Source organism: Dermacentor andersoni, chromosome 3 (assembly GCF_023375885.2).
Source record: "Dermacentor andersoni chromosome 3, qqDerAnde1_hic_scaffold, whole genome shotgun sequence".
In the NCBI taxonomy this organism is placed as follows: domain Eukaryota; kingdom Metazoa; phylum Arthropoda; class Arachnida; order Ixodida; family Ixodidae; genus Dermacentor; species Dermacentor andersoni.
In genome coordinates, this window is record NC_092816.1 from 120,684,659 (window position 1) to 120,704,861 (window position 20,203).

General features: G+C 49.0%; 1 long non-coding RNA gene across 1 annotated transcript in view; it reads right to left on the reverse strand.

Annotated features, from left to right (window-relative positions):
• The window catches only part of LOC129386207 (uncharacterized), a 51,565-nt gene that overhangs the window by 23,561 nt on the left and 7,801 nt on the right, over positions 1-20,203 (reverse strand). Inside the window, exon 2 of the long non-coding RNA XR_011893438.1 lies at positions 5,947-6,047. This is a non-coding gene — a long non-coding RNA (uncharacterized lncRNA). The remainder of the gene's footprint in view (positions 1-5,946; positions 6,048-20,203) is intronic.

Consider the following 20,203-nt stretch of genomic DNA (forward strand, 5'->3'; position numbering starts at 1 on the left):
GTATTTAGGGCTAGAGAACAAAAAGGAATGGTTGAGTAGCTCTCTGACGCACGTCTTTCCAAATAATCTCTTGAGGTATTTGAGCTCTACAGCGCCGAATATTTGCGGCTATTGTGTTTTACTCAAACTCTATACTGCAGTTATTCCACGCTATGAATTACTTTTCCGGCTGTTCACCCTGGTGTTCGTGCGTCACGTGGACTTTTGTGCGCGCACGCACTTTCGCATTCCCGAGCGTCGACGTCCATCGACGAGGTTCATCGGCTAACTGTGATTGATTACACATGCGCTCGTACGAAAGAATGCCAATTGTCGCGCAGGCACTCTGCGACGCATAGCACTGCTGGCGGGCTGGATCGTTGGGGATGCACACTCTGTCGCGGCTATAGCTCGCTACTTAACTGGGCATAACCGCATTGCTATAATGAGTGGCTGTCTATATGAAGCCCGCCCATTTAAGTTCGATAGTTTCAGTGTTTCAGGCAAGCACACTCTTTCTTCTCCACTCTTATTAGAAGATTCGCTTTGCGAACGTCGCCGGACTTCGTGACATTCCCTGCGACCTGGCCGTTTCCTTGCCGAATTGGCCAACCAATCACGGCGGAGCAGGCGGGTTCCTTGCTGCACCACCAGATAGAGTTCGCTTCCACGCTTCCGCGGAAGCGGCGGCGCCGACAGTGCGGGGGGGGAGAAAAAAAGAACCAGAAAGCCCGCCTTCGGCCTTCCGCGGATGCACGATAACGAGGAAGTAAACGCTTTTGCGGATTGAATGGGTTCGAATTGCGCTACGTACGTATGCGCATGGAGCCTCTGAAGCCATGATGCGTTCAAGGCGTCCGTCGTACTCGTTAGCAGTCAGTAACTACGCTTAACAAAAGGCTCGCTATAGTTTGTGTGCGCCCGCGCATGTGTGTCTGTTTGGGTGCGTGCGTGTACTCGTGCTTCTACTCTTTATGCACTAACACAAAGTTTCGGTATACATGGATCCCAACTCGTTGGATCCGCTGTTCTATGCCAGTTGTTTCTTTGTTGCGTGTGTGTGTGTGTGCGTGTGTGTGTGTGTGTGTGTGTGTGTGTGTGTGTGTGTGTGTGTGTGTGTGTGTGTGTGTGTGTGTGTGTGTGTGTGTGTGTGTGTGTGTGTGTGTGTGTGTGTGTGTGTGTGTGTGTGTGTGTGTGTGTGTGTGTGTGTGTGTGTGTTTCTAGTTCGGACAGCCTTTTAATCGCTTATGTTTGCACAGTTCGATCCGTTCGGGTGAATTTCCTTAGGTGCACGTTACTCGCGCGACAAGCTGCAATGACCAGGTGGGTCGTTAAAGAAACGTTAAGTAAATCACTTTTAATTATTCACTTTAAAGCGCACGTTGAGAAGCAGTGTGCGTTTGCTTAGCGTGGCGGCTTAGCCGCTGTGGTGTTGGGCTGCTAAGCACGATGTCGCGGGTCCAAATCCCGGCCAGGGCGGCCGCACTTTCATCGGGGCGAAATGCAAAAAACGCCCATGTCCCGCGTGCGTGGGGGCACGATAAGGATCCCCAGGCGGTCAATATTGTCCCGGAGTCCTCCACTGCGGCGTGCTTCATAATCAGATCGGGGTTTTGGCACGTAAAACCACGCGATGAAAAAAGAAAAAAAAAAGAATCGTAAGACTATATTGTCACCGCTTTCGTGATATGCGAACTTGAAGATGTGCTGCGAAATACATTGACGCTCCAGCAAACTATTTGTCAGGAGCGTACGTCAAGCAGTTTGACATTTTCTCGACGGTAACGTCATTGCATTCTTTAGCAGATTCTGTGGACGAGACGCTGAGGAATTGGCGCTATACCTACCACGGTAGTTCAGTTGCGCTGCTGAACACGATGTCGAGGGTTCGATTCCTGACCAGGAGCGGCTGATTTAGGGATGGGAGTGGAGTGCAAAAAACGCTCGTATGCCGTGGTTTGGGTGCGCGTTGAAGAGCGCTACAGGCAGTCAAAATTATTACGAAGTCCCCCCCCCCCCCCCCCCTCTACAGAGCACCTCGTAACTTACTTGCAGTTTCTTAACATTAAACGCCACAATTATATTTCTTTTTTTCAAGTAGCGCCACTTTTATCATTCCTGGTAAGCAGATATGGCTTCGAAATTATACGTAACGTATGCCTTAAAGCGAATAAGTAAACAGTTCGTTAGGTGAATCATTTTGATTAGCCAGCTGGATATTGCGATTTGTCGCCAGAGTAACGTCCCCCGCTTCAAGTAATACTGCTGAACAGGCTAAATCATGCTATATATATATATATATATATATATATATATATATATATATATGCTCAAAGTCCTTTTTAACGCTTCTGTACGTGTATAGCGATGAGTACTTCTATGCAAAAATTGATTAACCTTTATGCTTCATAAAAGAATTCATATAGCTAGAAAAAGTATAGCACACCATATATATATATATATATATATATATATATATATATATATATATATGTGTGTGTGTGTGTGTGTGTGTGTGTGTGTGTGTGTGTGTGTGTGTGTGTGTGTGTGTGTGTGTGTGTGTGTGTGTGTGTGTGTGTGTGTGTGTGTGTGTGTACTGTAGACAAATCGTTTGATTCACTGGGGCGGGAGAAAAGGGCTGCAGGCACCATGGCTTCAAGTTCTCGCCGGACTATCCATGTCAGGTTATCATACGATGAGGGCCGCTGCACTCTTGGCCCCTCGTCACAAGAGGATGTCGCAGCTATGTTCGGCAGACGTGCGAACGGCGTTGCAATGCGGCGGCTCTTGGCCTGCTAAAAGCGTTGACACTCCTTTATTGTACTGTTTCACAATTTTTGCACGTGAGCAGGTTGAAAGCATCGTCAGCGATCCCCTTCAGCACATGCTTGCAACCTTGTCTGACTGAGCCATATCTCTGTCGGCCTTACGGCACAGAGCAGAGCGGAACATTTTTGATGAAGAGACGTATAGGATTCTGTGCACTTCTGGGCACGGGTAGCTAGTTCTTTTTAGCGGTCTTATTCTGCTCGGCGAGACGACCAAATAAGTCCTTCAGCTTCTGTTTGCACCTGTCCCAGCCGCTAAGCTCTTCCTCGTGGTTGTCAAACCACACCTTCGCCGTTCCTTGTAGGTAGAAGACCAAGTTAGCCAACGTAATCGTCGGATCCCATTTGCTGTGGGAACTTACACGCTCGTACGTGGCGATCCAGTCTTCGACGACGAGGTGGGCGGTGCCGCAGAACGCTTCCGGATCCCGTGGCTGAGCCAGCGCAACCGTCGGTGTTGTAGGCGTTGATGTGGGCCACGCCATGTCGGGTGCTGCTTCGTCCGTCACGTTGTCCAGTACGAGGTGATGACCACTGCGGAGCTCCGTTCTTGTTTCTCGGGGGTACCCAGCACTTGTCACCAATTTGTCACGTTACTGAAGTCACATATAAAAATTTATTTACAATATTTACAAGATAGACATCGATGCAAAAACAAGATGGCTGCGGAGACCGACGACGATGATGATGATGATGATGCCTCAATTAATGGCACAAACCCACTGTGGGGGATAGGCCACGAATCGGGTGGTAATATAATCGAAAAATAAAATAAATTCGTTCATAAATAAATGACAAACAAAGGTAAATATATGAATATTCCACTTCTACTCGTCAAATCGTCAACTTCTGACTGGCGCCACTCTTGGTTGCGCCGTAACAATATATATATATATATATATATATATATATATATATATATATATATATATATATATATATATATATATATATATATATATATGTGTGTGTGTGTGTGTGTGTGTGTGTGTGTGTGTGTGTGTGTGTGTGTGTGTGTGTGTGTGTGTGTGTGTTTGTGTTGAGCGTGGTCAGGCCATCGTCGTCCACATCATCATACCATTGTCGACAGTGCAAAGAAGTGGGCAGCGCACAGTGGGCTGTTTCTCCAAGAGACGCCATATGACGTCATCAGGTGACACCATCACTTGCCGAAGACGTCATCGCGTGATGTCACGTCTGACAGTATGACGTCATCCGATGATATCGTCGTTATGCAATCATTGTCACAGTGTCGTTGTCATGCAGTCATTGTCGTGCTGTCGTGTCCGTTTCATCGCACTCACTATGTGTCGTCATGCCATCGCCGTCGTTCATTCGGGGTCATGCGTAATATCCGCATGTTCGAGGCAAACACACTTATGTTGAACGAAGTATTTCCGGGCGAGAATGTGTCCAACTTGGTCTGCACTTCCAATCGCTATATACTGCAAATTGTCGCTGAACGGGAACAGCGTTCTTCCCAAACACTAATGAAAGTTTCGCTTGAACCATAGCGTGTGACATCCGCGTAATTACTATTAACGTTATTCGTTGATGAGTAGTGTTTATTAAACTTTGAAATAGCCGCGTTAAAAGCGCCCTTCCCTAGATACCAATTTGAGCGTCTGCCTCCTTTTCAAAAAGGAGCATAAAGGAACTTCGCAATATGAAGTTCGGAAGGAGGGGGAAAAACGAAGACAAAACACACAAACAATGCAACGGGATTCAGGACGGCTAAATCAGCCATCCATCATTACAAGATTTCTTGGGGTGGAGGCAAGTTGGTGCATATTGTACCACAGATATAGTGCCAGGTAGTCCAACACGGAAGGAAACACCCCAGCACAAACCGCTGTTTCTATTGTTCACTTGTAAGCCGAACGGCGAGGTGCGAAAGCCGTCATACGAGCCGGGAAAGACGACGTCACAGCGAACAGGAATAGAACACAAACAAGGGTGTTCCCTTTGTTTTTGCGTGCATTCCTGTTTCTCCGTTAGGTTAGAAATGATTTTTATTCGTCTCAAGTTTTATGCTCTTCTGACGTCATGAAATTGAACAGCTGCAAATGTCGCTTTGTGTCGTCGTGTTCTTCACGTACTCATCTACGTCAATGGAAGTTTGTAGGTTGACTCAAGGGCATTTCGCATGGACCATCTGCCATGGTCCCAAGGAAAAAACGCAACAGCTGCCGTGCTAAATGTTTCTGACAATTTTGCTTCATCCGCGAGCCTAGCTGGGTCCTATGCCTACCGGTGCAATTACCGTTGCCCGAGGTACATTCATCGAGGCTTCATCCCCTGTTGGCACCAAAGCCACCAGCTTGGTGCTAAGGCGACTGGCCCCTACACGAGCCATCACTTTGTGCGTAGGATCTAACACGGGGTAGAAAAAGCGCAATGTGCGAAGGGCTCCGCTCTGCCTGCAGCGGACGGCCCGTCATTTACTTTGTATGTGCATGCCGTGGGACAAAGACGATCTGTAAGAATGCAGTCAGTGATGTAAGCTTAAGAGCTGACCAACAGGACGACTGTGAACGTTGGCTCAAGGACAGTGCATTTCATACGCGCTACATGCTTACATAGCATTGCCCTACGCATGAAGCCGCGTGGAATCCCGAGTGAACCAAAAACAAGAAAACGAGTTCTGCAGAACCAAACGCACACGTTGGACTCTAGTGCGAAGTGAAGATTTAGTAAAGCGGTGAATTAAATGCCGTGCAATCGACGGCGAGCTTTACACACTGTTGCGTTTGCTTTCATCCTACGCGACGTGTGATTTCGTGCAATGCTTGTATTATGCAATGTTTTCGCTCGGACTCTGTCTTTCCTATCAATAAAATATCTCTCTCTCTCTCTCTCTCTCTCTCTCTATCTCTCTCCTTCTCTCTCTCTCTTTATCTCTCTCTCAATCTTGCAATGTTAATGCTTATCCACCACAAAAATCGCAACTTCGGTCTCATTATATATTTATGTCTATGTACTACATATGCCAAAATGACAACGCCAAATGGGGTGGATGCACAGTGTGAGAGAGGAGGGGATGATATATTACAGGAAAGGCAGTGCAAGGTGTATATACGATTTGCGAGTGGAACTGAATCCGCGCACGGTCAACTGTGAGTGTGCCGCAGGGATTCACCTGTCGTGCTTTGCGACGATCTTCCAGCGTCTCCGGTGGACCAGTTGGCCACGTTCCTTTGTTCCCTGTTTCCTCTTCTTGGGTTTCACGATTGCTCGATGCTGGAGACGAAGCATGAGCTGGCAATCACCATCCCCCTACTCATAGAACGCAGAAAGACAGAAACTAAAGAAAGAAAGGCACACGCTCGCAATTCCGGCTCTCAAGAAAAATGTTTATCGGCAGTTACACGCTGTATAAATACCGGCGTAGTTACCTAAATCATCGAAGTAAAAAAGCGATAAACAGAAATAGCATAGTAAACAGCGATATACAAGTCGCATCGGATCGGTCCGCAGCGACGATGGTGCACGAGGAAGGGGAGAACAGCGATCCAAATACAACTGGAGACTAAACGAGGCATGTGGCGCAGTCTGCAAAACTGCGACTGCACTGAAAACAGTGGATCGTTAGAAAGTCATGTTAGCATTTCGCTACTTTATCTTCACGACTCTTCATTCCATGTGCTCCGAAGCAAGCGGATCACATGTGACCCTTGCAGGTGTAGTTTCAAATCTTTCTCTGGTCCTTTCGTGATTCTCACTTGTCTTGGTTCGATGACATCGAACATAACAGTAATGGAGAAAAGTAGTTCAGGAACTCTGGTAAACTCGGAAGCGTACGCAGAGGGTATGGGTGAGTCTGCTACCACGCGCGCAGGTTTTGTCGCCCTCATACTTTGAGTTCACAAGCGCGATGACTTGTGGCTGTGGCGAGGAATGGGGCCTACCTCAGAGAGGATAAGCCAAGCTGCGAATTTATCAAACAAGCAGGTTACAGACGTTGACTCGTGGACGATGTAGCTTCGCTGAGACGCATTTAATTTCCACATGTGGATCGCGCCTGCTGCTTCACATTTTCATTTAGCCAGAAACGCATGGCCACCATTTGCGCCGCCAAATCAGGTGTTTCTACTATATTTGACTCACGGTTCTATGAAGGAAAATGTCGCTCCGGTAGGTCATCTGCTGACACTTGCGAGAAAAATTCACCCTTTCGCGAATGGCAACCATCCGTCCAGCACGGTGTAGAAGCTATACCGGGTGTTTTTGGAGAGGCTTTAAGTACTTTCTTTTTTTTTTTTTAAACCCGTGTGGCAGACAGCACAATTCTAATCCTTAAGCTGTATTTTTCAAACAAGCGGAAATTACTTGCACGGCAAATAAAAATGCGCAATCGACTAATTAACCAAAATTTGCAAAGTTTTTAACTGATTACCTTACGGCGCTCATTGCAATTCACAAATATATTAGCCGGGGAGATCGCAAGGCGGACTCAAGTGGAACCAATTCTCAGGATGACGCTGGTTTCGAGATATTAATTCACGAACTTTGCGAATAAATACATTGGCGGTTCAGTTACTTTCATGCTTCATCCATAAACTGTGTGTCGTTTAAAAAAACTTTTCTTTTTTTCTACCCACCCCCTCTGTAATGCCGCTGTAGGCCCTGGGGGTATCGTAATAAATAAATTAATTAAAAAGTAAGGGAAAAGACAGTGTATGTTTACTGCAAGTTTGACGGTCCATAGCCCGAAAATGCTGCCATCCAGGGAATTCTTTTGAAGTGGATATTCCTCGCAGGCTCACCGGCTACCGTTTGTAAGTCGCGATATAGGCCGTAACGTAATTAGTTAAAAACTTTATCGCTGCATTTTTCTTATTTAGTCGCTTATTCAATCCGATTTCTCGATCACGTAATATCCGCCTCTTCGGGTAGACCAGCTCGAGGGACTAAAATTGTGCTATCAATCACAGGCAATCTTTTAAAAAATTTACTTAGTCATCGCAGGAACAGATGGTGCCGCGAGAAGCTGCCCGACCGCTCGATACGTACTCGTATCCAGCTCAGCCGGACCACTAGTTTCGTACTATCGTCTGCTCGCGTCAGCTCTCGCTCGCGCTTGTTTGGTTTGCTTGGTTCGGTCTCATTTGTGCTTGTTTCGCTTGTCATAGTTTGCGATTGTTTTAGAGCGCAGTGGGCGCCCAGTCCTGCGGCGAGCGCCGGCGTCGGTGGCGGCGGCGTAACCGAGCGAACGAACAAGCGGAGAGGAGGGTGCGGAGACGATGGCTACGAGATGGCGCCAGAGTAGCGCGTGTTGTCTGGCAGATTTGTCGGAAGCAGCTGCTGTGGATCGCGCCTTCGCGTCAACCACGCGCTGACTCTCGCGATCTCCAGATTACCGAGGCAAAAAGAATGAATAAAACTTTATTTGAAACGGCTCTTCGTCCGTGCCGTCCGCTGCTTCGGTGCCGTGTGATCATGTAGTATATAGCATCCGGAGCGGGGGGTGTGGTGGCGCGCTGGACGTGCCTTGTGTGTTGCACAAGGAGCGACCAAAAAGCGGCTTGGTGGGGTTCAGGTGGAGTGGTCCAGCTCTCCCAACAGTAAGGGATTGATGGGCTCAGGGAAGAGGTGGGGTGATACTAAGGCGAGGACTGTGCACGGGGTCAGGTCCAGTACGTGTGGCGAACGTCGGGATAGCCGCCACACACCGGGCATGCCGGGTGGCCGCGGAGTTGTTCGATAATGTATTGCATGGCGTCATTCGCCAATGTTAGAGTTTGGGCCTGACGAATTAGGGAGCCGTCGTGGCGGGTGAAGGAGGGGATCGGGGGCGGGAAGGGTACATGCAGACGAGCGCAGTTCGCGGAGCCTAGCGCGGCTTTACTTGCGGTGTTCAGCGCGGTGCATTCTGGCGCAATAGGTGTCAGGCCATGGAATAGGAGCGCTCGGTATTTTAGACTCGCGAGCGAGGGAGTGAGCACGCTCATTTCCCTGTATCCCCTGATGGCCCGGCGCCCACTCCAAGAGGACGTGAAGTGAGGGATGCTGTTGCATGTGTAGCGCGAGGGATGACCCAATATGACAGGGAAGTAGATTGTTTGCGAAAGAACGAAGGGCTTTCTGGCTGTCTGAGCGAACGGTTATGGTTGGCGTGGAGTGAGGGGGAATAGTAATGGCTTCCGATATGGCAAGGATCTCGGCGTCAGTTGGAGACGGTACTCGACTACGCCAACGAGTGATATCACCCTGAGGGCCGACGACTGCCGTCTTGGATGCGGTCGGTGAGAAGGCGGCGTCAACATAGTAGGTGTCATGCGCTGGATCAGTTAGATGGGTCGCCCGCGCCTGTCGCCTGCCTGCGTTGCGTTCGGAGTGCATATTCCGGGGTATCGGTAGGACTTCGATTCGAGGGATAGTTATCCATGGTGGAGGATCGATGGAAAGAAGTGGAAGTGGTGAAGTGTCGTGTCCCAACATTCGCAAGATGGCGTCCCTGGGACGAGGTGATCAGACGGAGATGCTGAGACTCCCGGTGGGCTTGGACCTTCACATCCAAGGTGTTGTGCAGAGTTGCGCGTTCAACATCGATGCGACGGGCGTACCTGGGAACACCCATTTCGATGCACTGACATATTCGCAAAGAAGCCTCGAGTCGTTTGGTCTGAGTGCGTGTAAGTGCAACGTATGGCAGGCCATAGAGGATTCGGGATAGATTGCTGCCTCAGCAATTTTCCGGAGTTCGTGTTCACGCAGGCCTGTGTGGCGCTTGCTTATGCGTGTCATCATGTGTATGACCTGACTTACCTGATGGATAATGCGCCGTAGCCACTCCGCACTACATCCATTCTCTTGCCACAGAATTATCCGAGGATGCGAACGGATTTTCTGTGCGGGATAGGTTCGCCGGTCATAGTCAAGGTGATGTGAACGCGTTCAGCAGCTGCTTTGCGCGTAGAGGAATTCAGTACGACGACGTACTCTGATTCTTCCGGGGAGCATGTGAGGCCTAGCTGGTGTATGTAGGTGTCGACGATTTCTAAGCCGGTTTGAAGTGTGGTTTCCTGTTCGCCTGGGTTTCCGGTGGCACACCAAAGTGTGATGTCGTCAGCGTATATTGCATGGCGTAAACCTGTAACGAGATTGAGCTTTGCGGGGAGGTCCTTCATCGCCAAGTTGAAGAGAGTCGGTGACAGAATGAACCCTTGTGGCGTTCCTCGGTTTATAGGGAAGCACATGGATGGCTGGGTGTCCGGGCCCAAGAAGTGCACTTGCCTAGCACTGAGGAAGCCGCAGACATAGCGAACCATGCGTTCTCCGGGTTTGGTGGCTGCTGGGTTGTCAATGATGGCTTGGTGCCGGACATTATCGAAGGCACGTTTGATATCCACGCCTACAATTGTCCGGAGTTGTGCCGAGCTAGGGTGATCGTAGACATCTGTGGTTATTTGCAGGGCCACGTCTTGGGCGCATACGTGCCTGCGGAAGCAGGTGAGTGTGTCTGGGAAAGGGCCCTGGCTCTCAAGGTGCCATTCTAGTCTCGTCAGGGCCATCTTTTCCATCAATTTTCCCACGCACGATGTGAGGGATAGGGGTCGAAGGTTTGCCAGGTTTGGGGAAGAAAATAACTAAAGCTTCCGTCCATGACTGTGGAATGTTCCCAGTCTCCCATGCATGGTTAATGAGGTGTTTAAGGTGCTTCTGGTGGTTTTCGGGCAAGTTGCGGAGCATGGTATATGTAATCTGATCCGGACCCGGAGTTGTATTGCGTCGGAGCTGCATAAGTGCTGACCGCAGCTCCTGCAGTGTAAATGCGGAGTCAATCCCTTTTGGCTTGGTTGGTGATTGCGGAAAGGGTGCAAGTAGTGGTGGGTTTAACTCCGGATAAAATTTATCTCGCAGTTCTTGGATAATTTCTCCTGTCGAGCGCCCGGTCTGCATTTGATATCGTTGGAGGGCGTAGCGAGGTTTGGCTTGGCCCATGAGAGTGCGAAAGATTTGCCATACTCCAGGTGTGTGAAGCTGGCCATTGAGGTCTTCACATGTTTGCCACCACCGTTGAGATGCCAGTTGGTCAGCGTATTCCTGGCTCTCCTGATTTATGGTGTGTATACGTTGGTGGAGCGTCCTATTATTCTTTGCACGGCGCCACCAGCTCACCAGTCTGCGGCGTCGTTCCCAGAGGGCTAAGAGGTGAGTGTCGACCTGGGGTTGATCTTCTGTGGCGGCAATGCGGGAAGCATGTTGGGACACAACCTGCAGTACATTGTTTGTCCATTCTGTGGGGTTAGTGTTCCCATCAATCTCATCCAGTTCGAGTCGTTTACGCGCCTTGTTCCAGTCAACGAGACAGATGGTATTGTGGCGGGGTGTCCGACCTGGCCTTTGTGTACGCAAGGGAAGCCGGATCTCAATAATAGAGTGATCGCTCCCCAGAGTGTCTTGGGTATTCTCCCATTGAATGTTGTAGTGGCTGATTGACCAAGTGAGATCAGGGTTTGTGTCCTTCTCATGTGAGTTCCCCAATCTGGTGGGAGTGGTAATATCGTTGAGAAGAGAGACTTTGTAGTTTGACATGAAGGTGTCTAACTTGCGGCCGAGCGCTGATGTTTGGTCATATCCCCAAGAAGGGCGTCGACAGTTCAAGTCTCCGAGGATTAGGACAGTATGGTGAGGTGTTAAGCGTTGCTGGGAGGGGTCGTAGCTTGATAACGGCCAGATATTTGGTTTGGCGTTCAATAACAGTTTAAAATATCTAGACTGTGACCATGAACGTCTGTCCTCGTGCTCACGTGCTCAGTAGTCGGTGTATTCATATGCGTAGTGTCGAGTTGGATTGTGGGCAAGGAGCTCTTGACGTAAGTCGCCGCCACTGTAGGAGTAAGTGGGTCTGACGTGACCCGTTGTTTGTATGTAATACTAGGAGCCACAAAATGTTCATAGCCAGCGAGGGGAAAGGCACCGTGGGTCTCCTGCAACACAAGAATATCCGGTTCTGTTTTCATGAATAGCATATGTTGCAGGAGATGTTGTTTCTTGCGTCTGAAACCACGACAGTTCCATTGCCATATTGTGAGAGGTGGAAATGGTGGGGTTGGGATCGGAGGTGTTTGCCTAGAGTTAGTGGCCATGTTGTGATTCAGAAGGGTTATGGGGGATGGGGCGTTTGTGTGGGTGCATAGTGTCCTCTATAGGTTGGAGGCGGGTGGAAATTTGCGCAAATTGGTTTGACAAGGGGGTTAGAGCGGTTAGAATGGCGCGTTGTATCTGTTCAGTAATTATAGTTGCGATAGTAGATTCGATCGCTCGTTGCGCGATGCGACGAATACGTGCATCTAACTCCCCTGACAGAAGGTCTGAGCTCAATGGGGAGGGCTGCGGAGTGGGGGCAGTTTCTGGGAGAGCTGTACCCATCACCTTTAAAGGCGTAGACTGCGTCCGTCGCTGGTCAGGTAGCGCAGGCCAGTTAGGGTCGTCAGCAGCAGGCTTAGGCTTAGGTAGTTGTTGCCACGAAGGACGGCGCGGATCGTGTTGATCACATTGTGGTTTAGCTGTCTGGCTCTGTCTGAAGTCCACCTTCTGCTTGTGGGCGGGCTTCGGTTTCTGTTTGGGCCCATTTTGACTGGGCTTGCGGTTGTGACTTTGAATCCGGTTGCGACTGCGGCTACGGCTACAGCTTCAGTCGGTGTCGAGTGCCGAATACCGGTTGCTGGTTGGCACGCCGGAGTCTTCTCGAGTAGGCGGTCGTGAGAGGCGGTGGGCTACTTGGTGATTTGGATTGATGCGTGTGGGTGGTTTGCGTCGGCGAAGTGCCTCCTCTTCAGCGCGGAGGTGTGGGCAGTTTGCGTCCGTAGCCGGGTGGTCACCCCCGCAGTTGCAGCAGCGCATATCGCACTCGTGAGGAGTTGTTGACGTGTCAGTTCCAGGGGGGAAATGTTGCCCACAAGATCTACAGCACGAATATGTCGAGGCGTTAGGGCAGACATCAGATCTGTGTTTCAGGCTGTAACAATGCCAGCACCGAAGGCATTTCGGCTTGGGTGGGTACATACGGTAGACCGCTGAAAACAGGATGGCGCTCTTTGGTATTTCATGGCCCTCTACCGTGATGATGAGAGACGCCGTCTTGCCAAGTCGCCGAAAAGACAGAATTTTTCGGCCCGGAATAAGGAGGTTCTTCCCGTACGGCATCTTCAGTAAAGGAGAGTTGTACACCGTGCAGGACAGCTCGGGCGTTCTGTGGGTCGTTGGCGCAGTACGCACTCAGAGGGTGCGATTTTCCGCAGACATCCACGGACCGTAAGACGAGTAGTTTGGTGGTGGCCGATGCACGGTACGTGTCGATGGCGATGAGGTTTTGGGTGGTTCGAATTTTCACGGCTGTGTCCTGCCTCTCGAACTTGGCAAAGTGGGCCGCCCGACGAATTTGTAGGCTCAACTCGATTGGTGTTACTGAGGAGAGGTTGAAGCCATCGGTCAACTTCACAACTACGGTGGTGGCCTCGTCCTGCCGTGGTGTTGAAGGGGTCAGGCACGTAAATGCTCCCTGCGAAGCGTCACCAAAGTCCACGCCCTGTGGGTTCAGCGTGGTGGATTGCGCAGGCTGCGATGCAGTCGTAGCTGTTGAGGGCGGCGGATCCATGCCGAGCACGGCGGCGGCGGCGAAGCGCCTGCAGTGCGGCGCGCGGTCGGGGGGCCCTGTGCTGGGGCCGGCCAAGGGCGGCGATGTTTAGGCGAGACGCAGTGCGGCGGGCCAAAGTTCGTCCAGCGATGACAGGGGCTCTCAGAGTTCGGCGGAGCTCTCGTTGCGCACGTCCGCTCGGGGCGAGCACTGAGCGCCGAATCATAGCGAGGCAGTCGCGGCACACTTCGCCCCGTTTCCAGCGTGCCGCACGAGATAGATTGTCCGCGCCAGCCAATATGTCGCGAAATTCAAACACGGATACAGACGCGCTCAAATTTCGCATTAGGGAGTATCGTCGGTGAATTTTTTTTTCTTTCTTTTCTTTTTAGTGAGGGGGGCGGTTTCAATTTACACGGGTGTCATTTTACAGACACGATCGCCACTGCGTGATCTTCGCGCGCAAGAACTTTTATAATCAAGTGATGAACAACATAGTTGAACCATGAACGTCGCTGACACCAGCGTTTTCACAAGGACTTTCCTTGACAGCGTGTGTATAGTTAACACTCCCCACTATTTTCCTCCCCCACTAGGGGGCGGAGAATAAGTGGTGGTGTGCTTGGTGATGTACTTGTTGCAGGTAACGTTAATAATAATGAGGATGATGATACTTAAACATAGTATGCAACCATAGTGGGGCATAGGCAGAAAATTGGGGCTGGTTGTAGGCAAATTGCCTTGCTATTTGAGGCCCGAGCTGGTTGCCTAAGGACAAAAACATACCGGAGCAAATATTCGCAACTAGATGAAGCATGTGTCTGCTGCAGCAAAAATCAGGAGACCACTCAACCAGTGCCTCCTCCCTTTTTTGGGGGAGGCCATGACTCAGCACTCTATCAGGTGATAGAGAAATGTGCGGAATATAACCAACCATTATATATAGCTTTCATTGATTATGAGAAAGCGTTTGATTCAGTCGAAACCTCAGCAGTCATGGAGGCATTGCGGAATCAGGGTGTAGACGAGCCGTACGTAAAAATACTGAAAGATATGTATAGCGGCTCCACAGCCACCGTAGTCCTCCATAAAGAAAGCAACAAAATCCCTATAAAGAAAGGCGTCAGGCAGGGAGATACGATCTCTCCAATGCTATTCACAGCATGTTTACAGGAGGTATTCAGAGACCTGGATTGGGAAGAATTGGGGATAAGAGTAAATGGAGAATACCTTAGTAACTTGCGCTTCGCTGATGATATTGCCTTGCTTAGTAACTCAGGGGACCAACTGCAATGCATGCTCACTGACCTGGAGAGGCAGAGCAGAAGGGTGGGACTAAAAATTAATCTGCAGAAAACTAAAGTAATGTTTAACAGTCTCGGAAGGGAACAGCAGTTTACGATAGGTAGCGAGGCACTGGAAGTGGTAAGGGAATACATCTACTTAGGACAGGTAGTGACTGCTGATCCGGATCATGGGAGTGAAATAATCAGAAGAATAAGAATGGGCTGGGGTGCGTTTGGCAGGCATTCTGAGATCATGAACAGGAGGTTGCCATTATCCCTCAAGAGAAAAGTTTATAACAGCTGTGTCTTACCAGTACTCACGTACGGGGCAGAAACCTGGAGGCTTACGAAAAGGGTTCTACTTAAATTGAGGACGACGCAACGAGCTATGGAAAGAAGAATGATAGGTGTAACATTAAGGGATAAGAAAAGAGCAGATTGGGTGAGGGAACAAACGCGCGTTAATGACATCTTAGTTGAAATCAAGAAAAAGAAATGGGAATGGGCAGGACATGTAATGAGGAGGGAAGATAACCGATGGTCATTAAGGGTTACGGACTGGATTCCGAGGGAAGGGAAGCGTAGCAGGGGGCGACAGAAGGTTAGGTGGGCAGATGAGATTAGGAAGTTTGGAGGGTCAGCATGGCCACAATTAGTACATGACCGGGGCAGTTGGAGAAGTATGGGAGAGGCCTTTGCCCTGCAGTGGGCGTAACCAGGCTGATGATGATGATGATGATGATGATGATGATGATGACTCAGCACATCCCAATGACACCCGCCGTGGTTGCTCAGCGGCTTTGGTGCTGTGCTGCTAAGCACCAGGTCGCGGGATCGAATCCCGGCCACGGTGGCCGCATTTCGATGGGGGCGAAATGCAAAAACACCCGTGTACTTAAATTTAGGTGCACGTTAAATAACCCCAGATTGTCAAAATTAATCCCGAGTCCCCCACTACGGCGTGTCTCATAATCAGGTCTTATTTTGGCACGTAAAATTAAATTTTTTTTAACATCCTGATGAAGTGCGAAGGGATTCACCCAATGAGACCCGTGGGTAACGTACACTGTCCAGAAGCGCTTGAATTTAAAGTGGAAGGACGCATCAACCGGTAAGCAGTCGAGATAAGCGAGAAACGTTTACAGTACCGGTGGAAGAAAAGCAGGGAAGAGATTGATACGACCGGATCAGTTACAGGAATAGGCAGCGGGACAACGTAGACAGAGAAGTGTTGAGGAAGAAAAAAAAACGATAAACGAGATGTATACAAAAATGCTAGACCGAGAAGCCTGCATAGCATACCTGAGTAACTCAAGCAGGCTAGGTGACTACTTGTCACCGCCCTGTTCCAAAGGGAATGTCAATAAATCATCATCGTCATTTAGAGTACACTGTAAAATAATTTACACCCTTAAAAGTGACAAAGGGTGTAAATGTGTCTATAACTCACACCCTTAGGGCGCGATTTATATACCTGACACTTTAAGGGTGTGAGTTATAGACACATTTACCCCTTGTCACTTTTAAGGGTGCAAATTATTTTACAGTGTAGAGTGAGGAAACTAAATGTTTAAAAATTAGAAAATGGCGGCAGGGGTTACTTGCTGCCCGTTCTTCCAAGAACTAGGGGGAAAAAGAAAACCCTACTTTTTATACCCTATTTCTTGGAAGTACCGGCAGCTCAACCTCTGCTCCCTCATGCCCTATCACAACTGAACCTCCCTCCCTCCTTGTTTCTTCTTTTTATCATATTGACTTGCCTCGCCCACGACGCCATTTCGACGCCATCCTCTTATTCTCCGCCTTAGTAGCGGAGGGTAGAGTTAACGCTGTCGTGGAAAGCAGCTCTTGCCCTGACGAAGACAAGGCCCCTTGTCGAAACGTTGGCGCCAGAGATATATCCCTCTTGTTTGACCACTGTTGATAACTTCCATGTTTACATCTTTTCTGTACAGCTCTGTCTTGTTTGACCTTACCCGAGGTCCCACAAGAAGGCGGGGTCGTACATGTGGTCCCACTATAAACGGAGAGAAAACGTGACTAGTTTACCGATTTCGGCACTGTCAGACTTCAAGAATGAATTAAGTGTTCGCGAAATGTTTTTAATTACAGTTTATCAAGTAATCGGTCTGTATAAAAAAAAATGTCGATAATGAGCAGACGTTTCTTTGGCTGAAATCAATAAAGTCGGTTGCAGATAATTCGGTTATAGACAAATCTAGACCAAATATGCGAATTCAGGGAACTTATATTTTTCTTTCGTTCTTTTGTACTTTTTTTTCATCTTCTTTTATTTATTTAATTTTTTCAGTATACGAGGAAATGAGTGTCCTCTTCGTCGCATATTGTGCACAGAGTGGAGAAAATTAGGCCACACCTGTGCCAGAAATATGGAGCGCAGCCCCGAGATAAATATTTCGTTTCCGTGTTTGGCGAAATTCGCAGCCACCGTTGCTTTTCCTTGGCCTATACGAGCACGCTCATGCTGACGTGCAGTTGTGTGCAATCGCAGAACGATCTGTCGAACAAATCGCACGTGGTGTGGTGGTCCGGGTCGTGCGTCTGCTGCGACAAGGTCTCGGCGAGCCTGTTGTCCTTCAACCAATGGTCTCGTGCATCGGGTTTCATGTACCCCGACATCTCTCAGCATCTTGAATATGATTGCGCGCCTCCTATGGCTATCACAGTATATACTTGGCAATTTGATCACACTCAAATTGTCAAGTATACTGTCGTAGCCATGGGAGCCGATTGACGTTAAATTTAGGTCATCGGCTACTGATTCCCGGATCTCGTTATCTCGAGAGATGGTATCAGGGCTGCTCTACGAGCGGCTTCCTCCTCGTGACCGACGGTGCGGGAAGGCTACATACCATATGACCCACCTCGAAGGTCATGCGAACACGAATCGTGGGAGAGGCACTAGATTTCGAGGTTGAGAGAGTCTCGGACGAGGAAAGCGATCGAGTCATTTGGAGGCCCACATGGGATTGAAGCGACTCTGACCCCTATGCCTCAGCGTGACGTGCTTAGTATGTGAGTTTATTAGCAGGTTTGTAGCGCTTCTGAAACTTGATTGATGTGCTTCACGGCGTGCCGGCAACCTTCATACGGCATAGTTTACCGATTGCAATTCATGAATAGCTGAAGGCGAGTCGTTCCCGCGTTGGGGCTCCAAGTAGGCTTAATAGCGAGTTGAGTGGGGCTCGGGGAGGAGACTGTTCCTCCCCGTACAGTAGAGCATTGACCCGCACTGCAGGCGAGAGAAAGGTTGATGTTGCTGGCGATTGTTTGGATTGTCTTGAAGGCGTCCCGCTCGGCAGTACGGAAGGCCCGCTGTAAAGCCTCAGTGAAAGTACTTCGTCTGCAGGACATGTCCGAATTATGTCAGTGCATCGTTTTGGAAATAAATAGGACATCCGCCGAACGTCCATATCATGCTACGGATCCTGCTAATATCCTGCTACGGATGACCCAAGGATATCGCGCGTGGACCTCTTTCGACATATACGTGAATATTTGTCCTCCAAGAGGCTTTGTATTTGAGTTTCCTCGTAACATAATTGTCTTTTCTCGCATGTTCGAATTACTATTTGAAGCTATCATCTCTGCAGCTCGATTGTACTTCGGACTTTGCGAATTTTCAGACGCAATTTACTTTGAAAAGTTAAGCTAGTTCAATGTGTCCTTGGCGCTTGGCGGAAGGCCCAGAACACTGCGCTTCCGATCTCGTGCGTGGGCGCGTAACTTGTGCCCGAAATGTATCTGTTCTTGATGCGTCGGTGCTCCGCCCACTGTTACGTTCGAAGCACGCAGCGTGTGCTTCGAAAGTAATGAACATTACAGCAAACACTGCAATAGGCCCTGACGTATGTCGGTAAAATGTACGCAGCATGCATTCCCATGATATCCCTCGCGGACATGCAAGATACATCCACAGGAGTGGTATAGATGCGGCCAAACGATAATGCGAGGGACGACTGCGGGACGTACTCCACGCGTCCCTTAGATATATCCATGACCTGACAGAAGATGGCCATGTGATATCCATAGGACGTCACCGTTGTCATAGGGTCCAGTGAAAACACTTCAATAAAACTTGGCGCTGAGGTAGTTGGTGATGCATTCTTTGAAACTGAAGGTAGCGCTAAAAGGGATGAACACACGGTGAAAAGACACGACAACGAGGGAACGCTTAACTGGTTTATTTTTGAAAAGGGTTCACATTTAAGACAAGCACAACACATGCGCACAACCGAACTGCGCCAGGCTTCTTTTACAAATAATGATGTCGTAATATCGCAAGCAGTCACGCAAAGTGAAATGATACAAAACCCAAGGAGCAAGAAGTGAAACACGTGACCAAAAAAGACAGCAACGGACGAAAAGCCATATGTTACGGTTTTACACATCTCTCCCGAAATGTGCGCTCAGCCGAGTACAAGTTTACCGAAACATCGCTGATGCACAGACCCGCCTTTTTTGCATGTGGAATGCTTCCAGCAAAACTCTAGCTTTCGCGCTTGCACTTCTGCCCAGAATCTTTGCTTCTTCCAACCGTGGCGCGCACTCGCAAACCATCACATGCAAAATTAAATTCGCAAGCTTATCTTGTTTTGTTAAGTTTTGAGAATGTTCCCTTAAGCGGTCATTGAGGTAACGCCCCGTCTGCCCGATATAGCACTTGCCGCAGGACATGAGAATAAAGTATACCACTTCTAGGGCGCACCTGGCGAAGACATCTTCATGCTGCTTTTTTGCAACCGCGCTGACCTTCACCGCAGATGTGGGGGCACAGCTTCACCATCTGGTTTGACGCAGAAAAAACAAGCGGCACGTTGTGCCTGCTGGCCACTTTATGAGGTTGTGTGAAACCTCATAAATGTAAGGCATCACCTCAGAGTTGGTCTTCACGTGTTCAGGTGCAGCCTTCATTCGTCGGGGATCAAATTTCTTGAGGAGGGTTTCGGCGACTGCCAAAAAGACTGAATAAGGGAAACCTGCGGCCAGAACCCTGCGAACCTGATTGTCAAAGCTAAAAGGGATTTCGTGCGGGCACGACTTTCGAAGCGCCGATTCCATGCAGAGCGATGCAATCGCTCATCTTACGGTCTTTGAATGAGACGATTCATAGGGCAAAACCTATTTATTTGCACGTGAGAAATACGCCCAACAGGTGTGTCCCTTAGTTATCCTCAGCCTGAGGTCTAAAAAACGTATCTCGCCATTTTGCGGAAGTTCATGGGTAAAAGCCACGCCTTTACCATGGTCGTTAAAAGAGACCTGTCGAACAGAATCTTCAAGAGAGGTGTCATTACGAGCTTTTAAAAAGATCAAAAAATCATCAACATATCTAAAAACTTTTAAAACAGCGCCTCCAATAAAATGTCGATGCAAAAGGCGATCAACATGAGCTAAAAAGATGTCGCACAATATAAGTGCAACACAGGACCCTATACAAATGCCACTGCGCTGCAGAAAAGGCTGCCTGTCAAAAAGGATAAAAGTGACACCCAGACAAAATTCTA